The sequence below is a fragment of the Emydura macquarii genome, unplaced genomic scaffold (genome assembly GCF_026122565.2).
Source record: "Emydura macquarii macquarii isolate MOO-44397 ecotype Brisbane River unplaced genomic scaffold, CSIRO-AGI_Emac_v2 contig_3240, whole genome shotgun sequence".
Lineage (NCBI taxonomy): Eukaryota > Metazoa > Chordata > Testudines > Chelidae > Emydura > Emydura macquarii.
This window is the reverse complement of record NW_027133377.1, coordinates 1,128,372-1,142,244: the sequence shown is the minus strand read 5'-3', so window position 1 is coordinate 1,142,244 and position 13,873 is coordinate 1,128,372. Positions and strand designations below refer to the sequence as shown.

Genomic DNA, 13,873 nt, shown 5'->3' with positions numbered 1-13,873 from the left:
AGCTCTGACAAAGAACACCTAAACAAAATTTGCTTTTTTATGCAGTGTAACAAACAAGTGATGTCATTTCTGGTTATTAAACCTTAGCTGAAGGAGTTTAAGGCTGCACTCTATCCTCTTCAAGACTTTCACATATTTTTTGGACTAAGCATTTCTAACCAATTATTTACTGCACCTGGTGCCCAATTAACCATTTGTCCTTTATTTACCAAACCTTAAATAAGATAACACTGGTATTTCAAAGGCAGAAACAATCCTTCTTTCTCACCAGTTCATTCCTTCTGGTCACATGCTTTGAGCCAATTATTCATGCTAGTATCCAAACAATCAATCAATTTAAAACCATAGTTCACGCAGGTCTAATCTGGTCCTATATTTCTAACAGCTTCCAGAAATGGCAGGGGAAAAACTATCACTAAAACCCAGACAAAAACCAGTCTGTGACAGAATCACTGTCTTTTGGGTTTCCTGCCTTGTTTTTGCATAGACTCACTTTGAGAAGCAAGATTCTGCTCTCTTTGAATAAGGTTCATTGTTATCAGAGAGAAGCAGAATCCTAATACAGCACTATCTTTGTGATACTAGTGTGTCTCCACTGCTGTAGAAAAGAAACAAGTCATTCTTAGTGAATATGGAGGGATTATTAGAATGGTAATTAGCCAAACAGAGACAGTGCAGGGATTCAGGACAGCTGAGGAAGAGTGCTTCTCCATGCCTACACTGGGGGGAGAGTCATGCTAGAAAAATCTTAACTAGCATGTTTTAATGAAAAGGACATAAACATGACTTCGCACTAATGTAGTCAGGGACAAGTAATGTTTAAAAGTAGTGTTTAAAAGTGTTTGGGACAAACTACCCAACATGTTTTAAAACATGATTGTACTTGTACACATTTAGAGAAAAATCGTGTTTAACATCATGTTAGTTAAAACATGTCAATCAACATGTTTTCTAACATGACACATTTCCCACTGTAAACATAACTTGAGGGACTGGGATTTGAGAACAGAGCTCAAAGAGGTCTCAGAGACGGACTGGTTCTAGCATTGCACAGTTAGGGTATTTTGTTAATTCCTAGCTAAATTTTAGAGTAAACACCTAACTTACCTATATTTGTAATGCTCCTTGGGCCATTTAGTGCTCACCAACAACTGATCTGCCTCAGACCCATACCAGAACTGTATTTTATTTTATTTGGCCAACTCTACAGCCCCATTTGATTTAGTCAACTTAAAACCTTGCTTGAAAGGATACCTCAGAGTTAACAGGGCAGCTGAGCTAAAAGGAATCTAAAGAAGCCAGTAATAGGAAAGATGAGAATCAGGTTCAAAAGCAAGTCAAAAGTCAGTGCAAGATCTGTGGGTTCTTGCCAATTCTACTTAGTCATTGGTATGTTAGTAGAAAATTTTCCAGAGATATTCAGCTTCATTCCCACTTTACTCCCTCTCCCATACTGCACAGTTTCCTTCTACCAGTCAACTCCAGTTCTTTGCCCTGGTATGTGCTCTATGGCTCCTGTCCTGCAAACATTTATGCATGAGGTTAACTTAATTTTAAGCTCATGCATAGTGTTTGCAGAATTGTTAGATGATTAACAGGGAACAAAACACCTAACCAAACCACTAAACATTTTGGTGTTCCTAGCACATCAGTGTTTTATGCTGACTGGAAGGAATCTTTTAAATGACAGATAATAAATAATAATATTAAGTAATTAGAATTATTTGGAAACATAACATTAAATATTTTGAAACCATTCAAATGAATGTGAGATACCATCTGATGGCAGTCAGTATCCTTCAGTGGCTCAAATATGACATTGCAGTATAACTGAAATTTGTTTTTAATTATATCATGCACATTACAACTACTTAAAACTTGTTGCACTTTCTGCTAATTACCCATTATCGTTTAATAATTATCCCTAGAAAAATGACATAATCAGAAGTGCTCACCACATAGTAGTTGTGGTTTTTCATCTTTTTGAAGGAGCTGTATCAGTGTCATGCATGCTCAGTGACCTATTTGGGTGACAAAGAACAATATGATAGATATTGTCATCAGTCTTTGACTCAGCAACCTGCATGAATGTGACATGATCAGTAACCCTAAAGGCCTCATCTTATAGTACTTTATATGAGGCTCAGAAACCATCCTGCAATCTGATTAAAATGAAGTAAAAACCTACATCTTTAACTTGCAGGTTGTCATTTAAAGTTAACTATGCTTTTTTCCTTAGGGTTTGTCTATGCCAGTAAGCTTTGCTGCTAAATGGCAAAATTATTATATTAGAAGCCAAAATAATCTATACTAGTATAAGTCACCTTTATACCAGTATGACCTGAGTCTAACCTGGGGCTTTTACCAGTTTAACTATGTTGGCAAAGAATCATCCCCCTAACTGATAAAAGTTATATGAGTAAAACTTTTAAGTGCTGAACCATGCCTTACTCCGTTTCTATATCTCTGGAATGGTCCAGTTTCTCTGAATCAAAAGTTTATAGCCATACTTTTAGTTACTCCTGGAAAATTCTTGGTACAGAATAAGGAACTAGAACAAGAAGAATCTGCTTCAACAAATATTTGTTTTAGGACTGTCAATTAATCTCAGTTAATACAAGCAATAAACACAAAACAAATTAACTAGATTAAAAAATAGTTGCGATTAATTGCAGTTTTAATCGCACTGTTAAACAATAGCATATCAATTTAAATTTATTATAAATATTTTTGAATGTTCTACATTTTAAAATATATTGATTTTAATTACAACACAGAATACAAAGTACACAGTGCTCACTTTATATTATTTTTATTACAAATATTTGCACTATAAAAAGATAAGCAAAAGAAGTAGTATTTTTAATTCACCTCATACAAGTACTCTAGTGCAATCTCTTTATCCTGAAAGTGCAATTTACAAATGTAGAATTTTTGTTTTTTCATAACAAAACAAAACAGTGTAAAACTTTAGAGCCTGCAAGTCCTCTCAGTCCTACTTCTTCTTCAGCCAACTCTAAGACAAACAAGTTTGTTTACATATATGGGAGATAATGCTGCTCACTCCTTATTTACAATGTCACCTGAAAGTGAGAACATGCATTCACATGGCACTTTTGTAGCCTGTGTTGCAAGGTATTTACATGCCAGATATGTGAACATTCATATGCCCCTTTACACTTCAACCACCATTCCAGAGGACATCCTTCTATGCTGAATTCAAATTGGTATTCTATTATAGTTTTACTGTGCGATTAAAACTGTGATTAATCACAACTATTTTTTAATCTCACGATTAATTGTAATTTTTAAAAATCATTTGACGGCCTTGATTTGTTTGAGAACACTGTTCTGTCTAATTATTTTAATTGATTATTCCATTTCAGTAATAATGTAGTGGGAGATTTGCAAAGGCACAACTGGCAGTGGAGAACTGGGTGTTTAACAGCCATTTGTGCTTTTGGAAATCTTTCCCATACTATGCATTTCTGCAGCATCTTTTGCACAAGGGCTCAAATCAGAGAGATTGATCCCGCAAAGTGGTTCACAGAGCTCATTACAGAATCAAAACCTAAGACACTAGTGAGGAAGCCCTTATAGATATCTAGATAGATATTTACTTACAACACTGCTGAGAGGTAGGGAAAGTATTAATGATCCCATTTTACAGACAAGGAAACTGAGGCACAGAGGGCAATGAACACAACTTGTCCATTGTTAGAGAGGGAGTCAATAACAGAGCTCAAAAATGTCCTGATTCCCAGGCCTGTGTTTTCAGCCACATGGGCCATCCCTTTGTAACCAAAGCCTGGCAGAACTATTTTTGTTAAGGGCAATATTTTACTTTGATAGTTATACTGGTACTAGTTATGCTGCAATTATAGCAGTCTAAAAGTGCACCTACTGGTGCAGCTTTATTACCCTTCCTGCCTGGAAGTAAGCTACACCACAGAACAACCGCAGCCAATTAAGGGGGTTGCAGCGCGTTGACAACACCCCTGTGTTTAGAGAGGTACAGCTTTGGCTGCAGACGAGACCTAAGCGTTGGCATTCTACTACACCTTTGAAAGCCGGTTAAGTCAAACACTGTAGTGAGAAGTAGTGGGAAAACCTCCCACCCACCCGGGTCCTGCAAGGGCTGGTAAAACTGCTCCCTGCTAGCGCGTGCAGCCGGTGACCCCCCGCAGCTGCTCTCAGCCCCTTCTCCCCGTGCTCGGACTGCCTTCCCTCCCCCCACGCGCTTCCACTCCAAATCACGTGGGAACAATAGCTGCCTGCCGGTCCCGTCCCCAGAACCAATGGCGCGGGAGCTCGGACTCGGGCAGCCGGAGCCACCGGCCGGGCCGCTCGCGCTAGGGAGCCGGGCGCAGGGGCCAGGGGGCGGCCAGGCGCGCGCGCTCCGGCCCGGAGTGTGAGCAAGGCACCTGCGCCCGCCGGGGAAGAGCGCGCTCCGGGGCGCCACGCAAAGGGGGAGCCGGGCCGCTCGGGTCAGTGCCGTCTGTCTAGCAGAGGCACCGCTGCAGCAGCCCCGCGAGTGGCTGGACAGGAGCAAGACAGCGCCGTGCCCCGCCAACAAACGGTAACTCAGGGGTGGCTCACCTGGGGGGCTGCTGGGGCCGGGCTGGGCTTGTGTCTCCTCCGGGACACCCTCTTAGCGGTTCTCTTGCCCCCCCCCCCCCCAAGCCCGGGGCTGCGTGTGACAGGACTGAGCTGAGGGGCAGCTGGGAGCTCAGAATTCAGGGCTAGCCCAGCCTCTGCAACTGAGTGGCTGCGTGGCCCGGAGCACCTCACTTCACATCTCCATGAGCCCAGCCAGTGCTCTCGTTTACACTGGGGCCGGTGCAGGGTAACTCCCTTCAGTGTAATAGCAGCAGTGATCCAGCCTCCCGGGGCTCAGTCCGTTCCCCCCCCCGTGTAAAACACTCCTTTTGCAGGCTATTCTTGGATGTCTTTGGAAATGATTTTGAGATCCTTTGACTACAGAAGTGTGCAAGCCTTTTAAAAATCCCCTAAGTCATATGACAAAAACAAGGAGAGTCCTGTAGCACTTGAAAGACTAACAAATTTCTGCAGGCATAAGCTTTCGTGGGCTGCAACTCATTTCGCCTGAAAGCTTATGCCTGCAGAAATTTGTTAGTCTTTCAAGTGCTACGGGACTTTCGTTGTTTTTGCTGTATACAGACTAAGAAGGCTACTCCTGTGGAACTAAGTCATGAGTTATGAGTATCTGTAAACTAAGTGCAAAGCTGGGGCTTCCTGCTTCCTTTTTTGTTTTGTTTTGTTGCATTATAGGGACTTTTATTCTTTAGCCACTAACATTGAGACATTACTTTTAAATGCAAATGACTCATATAGAGACTCCCTTATGCATGTTTGTTCTTGTAAGGTTAAGAAAGCTTTGAAACTGAATTTATACTAATGGTTTAATGAATTAGTTTATTGACAGTAAGCTGTTGATTCAGAGTATGTGTTGTCAGCGATGGCATCCTGTTGCAGTCAAACTTGGCTAAGTGGAAGAGAGGAATGTGCCTTTTATTCCATGAGTTGAAATTCCTAGCACTGCTATGCTTTCTGCATTTAGTCCTGCTCTGTTGGTTTGTTTGTTTGTTCATTCATTCTCATTACTGTAAGAGTGAAAGGAATCTGGATTCGAGTATAATTTATGTGATGTGGAGTGGAAGTGTTTATCCAATAACTAATTCAGAAAAGAAGTTACCAAAGAGAATAAGAGAACTAAGAGAAACCTCAGGTGGAACAGTGGGGGATAACATATCGTTATGGGTTATTTTATCTCCACACAACAGCAGGTCAATTCTAAGCTCTCAGGAGCTTGACCTTTGTTGTTTCTAAAGCCTGGTCTACATCTAAAAGTTAGGTTGACCTACCTACATTGCTCAGAGATGTGAAAAATTCCCACCCCTGACAGATATAGTTAAACCAACCTAGGCCCCAGTGTAGACACTGCTTGGTTGACTGAAGAATTCTTCCAACCACCTACTTACCGCTCTCAAGGGGATGGATTTAGTTTAGTGATGGAAAAAACCATTCTGTTGCTGTAGCTAGTGTCTACAGTACATCAGTGTAGCTGCAGCTCTGCTGTGCCTCCATAGAAGTTGTGTGTTAGGGTATGTATACACTATATTTGCAACCCTGGAAGATATGGAAGGCAAGAGTACAGGGTGATGTCAAATGATCTCCTGTTTCATGAGTGTTGACTATGCTATAACCATTCTGCTCTGGATGTCACAACTATAAAAATAATCTGCACTTCCATCTTCACAAAATACAGGTAGCAGAATACTTTTTATTTGCTCAGACTGTTTTGCTACTTGGAATATAAGGTGTCCAGAACCATCATTGAAGCCAGTGGCAGTGGACAATTACAGGAAGTTTTCCTGAGTTTTGCAGAGGGATTTGTTATTGCACATCTTTTTATTTATTTACATTCACTACTTACGAAAATAATAATAAAATCATGTAACTGTCACTGTAAAATGGTAAGAGCAAATATATTTGGCAAACTAGTGGATATGGATGTCTGTGTAGCTCATGGTCAAGGTCAAGTGTAGGAAATTGCAGATTATGTACTATATGTATTATGACTTTTTAAGCCAAACTTTGTACTTTTGGATAATTTAAGTATTATGTTTAGAAACTTTTTTTAACCTGTGTATTAAATAATTTTAACATTAGATTTAATAAACATTTGTCTGTGGTGTGAGATTTGCATTAGAAAACACATTATACTAACCTGATAAGGTTCTTGCATTGCATTTAATTCCTGGTTGTAGTCTTTGAGGGAATTTTCTTCTAATTTTTCTTTTAATATTAAGAAGCCGTGGGAATTGTATATGTTATATATGTATATACCAGATGACAGTGGAAGAGCTTGGTCCTGAAACTCTTACATGGAGGACGGAGTGGATGGGATGGGGAGTAATATTTACAGGGCCAACAATAAACATAACTTTAAAAAGCACCTTTGAAATCAAAAGGCATTGAGGTGCTAATTTAGAAGTGGGGAGAGCTCAATATTATAAGTATCTGAATTAAATATCCTACAGTGCACAAAGACACAGGCCTGATTGCCTGATGACCTGAGAAAACTTGGAGATGGTGTCAGGATGCAGACAGCCACCAGGATGAAACTCAGGGTAGAGTTCTTGAATTTGCAGGTGTTAGGTTGAGAATTACTGCTTTGCTCTATTTACCATTGTGGGCTGCATATGCAGCTCTCTCTCTGTGTTATGTGGGCTGCATCTGCACACTATATATACTACTTGCCACCCTTGAATCCCCATAATAGTTGAATAGTCAAGTTATACATATTTAGCTTTTTGAATCTTTCCTCAAAATCCAAGAATTCCAACCCTCAATACTTTCTATTGCTCTTCTCTAAATTCCCTCCAGCTTGTCAATATCTTTCCATGCTATCTTTTCTATGCTACATCAGCTTGTCAGTTTATTTTGAGGCACTGCTTGAAGGAATAATTGAGACCATATTTTTCCCTGGATGATTAGCTCTTTGACTTTATCTGACCCCCACAACGAAGGAGATGAGATATCTTTGGACTCTGGCTACATAATTTCCCCTTGTTACAGTACAGTGGTTTCTGTCCTCTCCTTCAGCTTCTATGTGGGTGCATGTTAAACAACAAAATGAATGCACTTCTTGTAGCTAAATAACTATTTCCGTAGATTTTTAGCTCAATATTTTATTTATATTCTCTTGTGTTCTTGTTGCACTGGTGCAATTCTTTCTCCTTTGTTTGAGTGGATGTTTGTGCAGTTTGTTTTGCTATAAAACTATTCCCCAGTAGCACTACAAATCTATTGGGCAATTCATGGATATGTAGAAGCCAATGAGCACAAGAAGCTTTAATTGCAAAGATAAGTTTTGTTTAAAAGAAACAAAATCAGCAAAACCCATGCAACTTCTAGATCAACTTGCATATGGCTTGTTTTATATTAATGGTTTGCCAAGTTAACAAGTGATATACAGAACTGGCAGTATGGAGAATCTGTTTTCTGTGCCTCAAGTTTGCCATTTGTAAAATGAATACTATTACTGGGGCGGGGGGGAAATGGGGAGTGTTGTGAAGCTTAATTTTAAAAAATATTTGTGTAAGCTCCATGGCCAGACGCTCCAAAGGAGAAAGATCTCTCTCTACTTCCTCCATTAGAGAAAAGGGTTGCCCACAAAGAGCTTTATATCCATAGGCTACCTACTCATAATTCCTCTTATGAAACCATGGATTTTGGGAAGTAGTGAGCTCCTACAGATGCATACCTTGTGGCAAAGAGCTCTTTCCAAGCAGCCAGGATACTGCTCGAGAGTCATTGCATCATAAGAGACTATACAGATTGAGGACTTTGTGTTGAGAGATGATGCAGAGCATAACAGCAGAGTTGAGCAAACTCTGGTGAGGCCCCGCCAGCCCTGCACTTTAAAGCTGAATCTCTAAACTGGGTTAAGTGGTGGCATTCCCAGGTGAAACCAGGCAAGCAGCTCCCTTGGGACTGGAGACAGAACTGCAAAGAGACACACAGACTATACTGCTCCTCTCTCATCCAAATTCTGAACGGGGTTCAGTGGATTGGTGTGGTGGGGTGGTCAAGGGGCTGTGGGACAGTCTCACCAGTGGGTGAGAAGGGGGTTAAAAGGACTTCTGCCAAAATTAATGGAGTATTTTACTGTTTATTTGCATTTATATTCTGTTGCTTTGTTTTCCCAAGTTTAAATGTGTTCCCTGTCCCCTAATAAGGATTTCCTTGTTTGTATACAGTCCGAGTGCTTGAGACTGGGGTAGTTCTGCCTGTTAAGGGCATTCGGGGATGGTGCATTTAGTTTTCCCGTGTTTCTGGCTGGGGGCTTGAACCAGTTTAGGTATTTCTCAAGAGGGATTCTAGATATATTGAACCTCCAGACCTTTTTGTTTCCAACTGTCTGGCAAAAGGGTTGCACTGTGAAGCACTTAAATATACCGACTGGAAGCCCATAGAGAAGTGTAAAGAGTTTAAATCCCATACAGGTGAAGTGCTTGACTTTTTCAGTACAGTCAAAGATTTTGCAGTAGTAATAGGTGAAACTCTCAATTAAATATAAAACTACCAAACTCTGATCTTGGAGTAATGTGTTAAACCTTAATACAGCACAGGGACAGTAGCAGGTTTACTCCTGCAATAACCAGATGACATTAATTGAGCTAAAATTATTCACAGGGGTGAGAGTATAAGTCAAGCACATCTGTTATCGCCTTAGCTTTCCCCTCTTCCATTTTAGAGTTGCTTTGTGTTAGAGGAATTTTCATCATAAATCATCTAATATATTTGTGCACTGCATTGCACTAATAGCAGAAGAGAGTACCAAATAACAGCTAAAAACAATAGGACCACACAGCTATATCATGCTTAGTTTTTACGGTGACTAAGTATTTTGAGCACAGGCTTTCCACTCAACCTGTGATAGCCAAAGTCAGGTACCGTATGGAACTCTCCTACTTACTGAGAATGAAGCTTGTTAAAGTTAAGCACATGCTTAAGTGCTGTGCTGAATCACGTAATATTAGGCCCATTCATGTGGTGCAACTGTCTCCAGCCTTTCTCGTAGGTGTATGTCTTGCCCCCTGGAAATTATACTATCTCTTTATAGAGAAGCTTCCTTCACAAAAGGCTCTCTGAATGTTTAACTATTTATTCATAAGGATGACTTCACTAACCTCTGTAAAATGGTCCCTTCTGGGGTAAAACACAGCAGCTGTTTAAACTGGCACAACAACAATAAATAACTGTTTAAGACAAGAAATGAAGAAGGCTATCATGTCCAATTGGAATTACAGAGGGAGTTGAGTAGGCAGAATATATTTTCCAGATCTGGAACTGGTTCAGGACATGGGAGATTTTTAAAGCCACCTAGAATATTTGGGCTTCAATCTCAGTTCATTTTAAGGGGAACTACGCATCCCTTTGTCTTTGAAATTCCATCCTTCGCTTTCACATCCCATCATAAAGAAAAGAGGCCAGATTTTCCACTGCCTTGTATTTGTTGACGTCATTTACAACTGTGAAAAGTGAGTGGGAAAATGCTAACATTCGTGTATTGTGTGTGTGTGTGTGTGTGTGTGTGTGTGTATTTACTCTGCTAACATTTATATAGTTAAAATTCTAACAAATCAGAATGCATTTTACACTTTGCACAAGTGTAAATGATTCCAGAAGGGGAATCGGAACCAGCATCTCCAGCAGTGAATGTACCTGTACTGCTGGGTCATTGGCTCAGTTCTGCCCCACAGGGAAATCTACATCTACTGAATCACCATCACCACTTTACAAGGAATAGATGTATCCTGCTGAAATCTACCATCCTACTTCTGACCTAGCCCAACCATGTTTATATATAATGCAACGCAGACGCTTTCAACGTGTTTATGACCAAAATTTTCAAGTGTTGAGCACCCAGCAGTTTTCATTGAAAATCTCTGGGAAAGTTGGCTGCTGTTATCCATCCACAGTAGGTGCATCACAAGTTAATCAATCAGCATTTGTAACTCAGACATATGAAAAGACAGTATCGTAAATTTTAAACACATTATACAAAAGATTTGGTTGAAAAGATGAGCCTGCGGTTGTGCTCTGGGTGCTAATAAATTCTAGTGACAGTCCACCAATGAGAACAACGTCCACAATTGGGGTCCTTCACTAAGAATGTCTTCTTTCGAGTCTGCAAAAAAGTGTGTGGCTAAAGATTGTCGGTAGAAGCACTTACGCTGATCTCAGACATCATGCTGGCATGTAGGGCTGTATATCATGCATAAGGTTAGCCAAAGTAGTCTATGGAGCACAGATTGCAATGGACTCTCATCATCTCTTTCCACTAAGCAGGTAGGTCATCGTATTCTGCAATAACTGAAGCTTCTGAGAGATCTTCAAGCATATCCCCATGTAACGCCCATTTCACTAGTTCAGCCTGGAGTGAGGAAGTGTGGATGTGTTTAGCCATGTGTTTAGTTTGTAATAACTGAACGATTTCTGCCCAGGGAGGTGTGACTGCAGTAAATTTCCATTCAATCATCCCTGTGTATCAGAAGGGACACAAATTACATGGCAGTATAGCTGTGGGACATGGAGCGATTTATCACTGTCTCAAAAATTATTGTGGAATTCTAAGTGAACTTGGAAGAGGTGCTTGGGAACTCTGCAGAGGAGGAGTCCTGACATTGTGTCACAGTGGAATTAATCTTTTAATCTGAGTCCCTGTTATGATGTGCTGACCACTGAGCCATTAAGTGAAGACAGATCACTTCTAACAAGGTGTTGCACTGTTTGCTTTCTCTAATCTAATCCTGTCTCATCTCTGTGTAGATATAAATATATCAATCATCATCACCCTGTTATCTGAGCATGGGTGAGTGACCACACTTCACCCCTTCTCAGCACCTTGCAAAACCGGTCCCTTTTTCAAATGCTGATTTATTTTATTTGGCATATCAGTGAATGTGGCTGGTTTTAGTTTAACAACAAATTTAACTTTCTCATTCCTGGCTAGCTATCCATGGACCCCCACCGCCGCAGTGATGCCAGCATAGCTACTACCTGAGAATTAAATAACTATTTTTGCAGAGCCTACAGAACAAATAGAAAATACAATTGCTGTGTCCTTCAAAAATAGTGGCTATATTTTCTTTATGATTATACTGAGGAACTGAAATAATTTTTTGGATTAAATAACACCTTTTATAGAATAACAACATTTAGAAGGGATGTCTGTTCAATTTTGGTATTGGCTTTTTCACCACACTTCTTTTTTTTTAACTTAATGATAAGCAGCAGGTGCATAAGTAGTTGCTGGTTTGAGGCCTAACTCCATTAGTGCAGTTTTATACAGTCTCTTGACTCTTCTGGAGACTTTTTCTGTAGTTTCTCTTGGATTTTTTTTTTGGTAATAAAATTAAAAATAGTACCATGCACAGCATTGTCATTTACGCATGAATACTAATGCATAAGAATAACACTCAGGGCACATAATCTATTTACATGCATGTGTGGAGAGAGAGAGATGCATGTATGTCTAATTTTTGAAGGTCATAATGCAGAAATAGCAATTATTGTAACAACAAAGAATGAAAATATTGTCCAGAATTATTGTTATGATTTTCTTGGGACAAAAAAATCAGTCACTCTTGGAACATAAAAGAGACAATTAGCTATCTGCCCGATGATCAACAAAATAATGGTGAAACCCAGATCTTCCTTAACAGAAATGATTGTTCCAAGTTTTTCTTTTTCTTTTCATGTTAGTTTGAAGATGTGCTATGCAGACTGCCGTGTATCATTGTTAATAACCATTTTCTTTAAATAGAAGATTAGGAGTGGAAAGCTTGATAGTTAAGGGGACATGTTTTCTCAACTGCAATAATATACATTGTCACTACTAAATTGGCTCATCCATGTGAAATGTGAAGTTGTTCAAGATCAAGGTGGAAGATTAAGGAAAGAAAGCAGCTGTGTATTGGAAGGTGGAAGAAGGGACCTTTTGTGTGCTGTCCCAGAAGTTGAAAAGGCTGATGGTATCTCCGGAGAGTGTTTAAACCATGTGTTTGTGGTGGGAAATGATAGACCTGACTATTGAAAAGTTGCAGTGTGCTGTCAGTGACAGTGCTTGAACTCCTTACTGGAGGCCAGGGGCATTTTACAAATTACCCTAGGGCATGCTGCTAAGCTGGTGATGACTCTGTGAAGCGACTGGGGTCTGCATTAGGGAAAGGAGGCATAAAAAGCAGACTTGGCTTTCTTCCCTAGAATCTCAGTATAGGCTCCCAGTCATTGAAGGTGGAGCTTTGTCCTAGGGTCAGGGAGCTTACCCTAGGTATCGAAGAGGTAAGTGGTGTTGTGTGGGAACAGTAGTAGGCCCGTAGACTGGCTCTGTGGTATAGGCTGCAGCAAGTGCTTATCCACAACCCCATATACTGTATGTGATTGTTGTGTTCATTTGGAATAGTGATAGACGGTACATGAATATTCATGGTGAATGAATCCTACACATACTATGTCTTCATTTAAGATTTCACTAGGTTGTCTGCAAGTTCACTAATTACTACAAATAGGTTCAATCTTCAGTACCCAGATCTGGATCTAACACTCCCAAAATTCAAACTGGGGTTTTGATTCGTTCCAAATTTAAATAGGCAATCTGTACAGATCAAAGCTGGACACTCCTGAAATGCAGAGGTGGGTTTTTTTTCTTTTTCTTTCTTTTCAGGGGTTCCTGCTGGGGCCCATCTCTAATTACTCATTTATGCTTCATACAAGAACATCACCTTGTAACTCCATTTGCACAGATTTCTATACAAAAATACAGTTAGAACATTTATTTTTGACAGAAAAGCCCTTGTCAAATTTGAGATGGTGTCTCTAAGAAATGTTGCAAATTAGAGTTTTGTTGTTGTTGTTGTTTGCACATTTGGTATGTAAAGCAAGATTGAACCCTTTAGTAGTCCAGATGGTAGCATCTGTTTTAATGATCCATATTCAGAGCATCCTACTTAGACATTTCATTGAGATTTATTAATATAATTTATTGTGATGATCATGTATTAGTGTAATATAATAGGTCGCCAAACTGAAGTATTCTGGTGATATCTCATTCCAGAGCTAATGCTTTGTCAAGAGAAGACCTTGGAGCAAATCCAATTTAGTAAAGAGATAAGAGACCAGCCTTAAGAACCTTTTGGAAACAAAGGTTCTGTGTTTTGCTAAGGTAGTCATTGTACAATACAATAGCAGAGTGCGTGGTGCGTATTCAGAACTATGTTATTCTGTATAGAAAATCTGTTCTTATTTGAATTGCTATGATCACCTAATGCAAAATTTCTAT

General features: G+C 39.8%; 1 protein-coding gene across 9 annotated transcripts in view; it reads left to right on the top strand.

Annotated features, from left to right (window-relative positions):
• Nucleotides 1–4,316: 4,316 nt before the first annotated feature.
• Nucleotides 4,317–13,873, top strand: part of PPFIBP2 (PPFIA binding protein 2) — a 197,166-nt gene continuing 187,609 nt past the window's right edge. For 2 of the 9 annotated variants that reach the window (XM_067532163.1, XM_067532164.1), the window contains exon 1: nucleotides 4,317–4,579. The gene's annotated coding sequence lies outside the window, so the exon portion shown is untranslated. The remainder of the gene's footprint in view (nucleotides 4,580–13,873) is intronic. The other 7 variants (XM_067532155.1, XM_067532156.1, XM_067532157.1 and 4 more) reach the window with 4 other exon arrangements.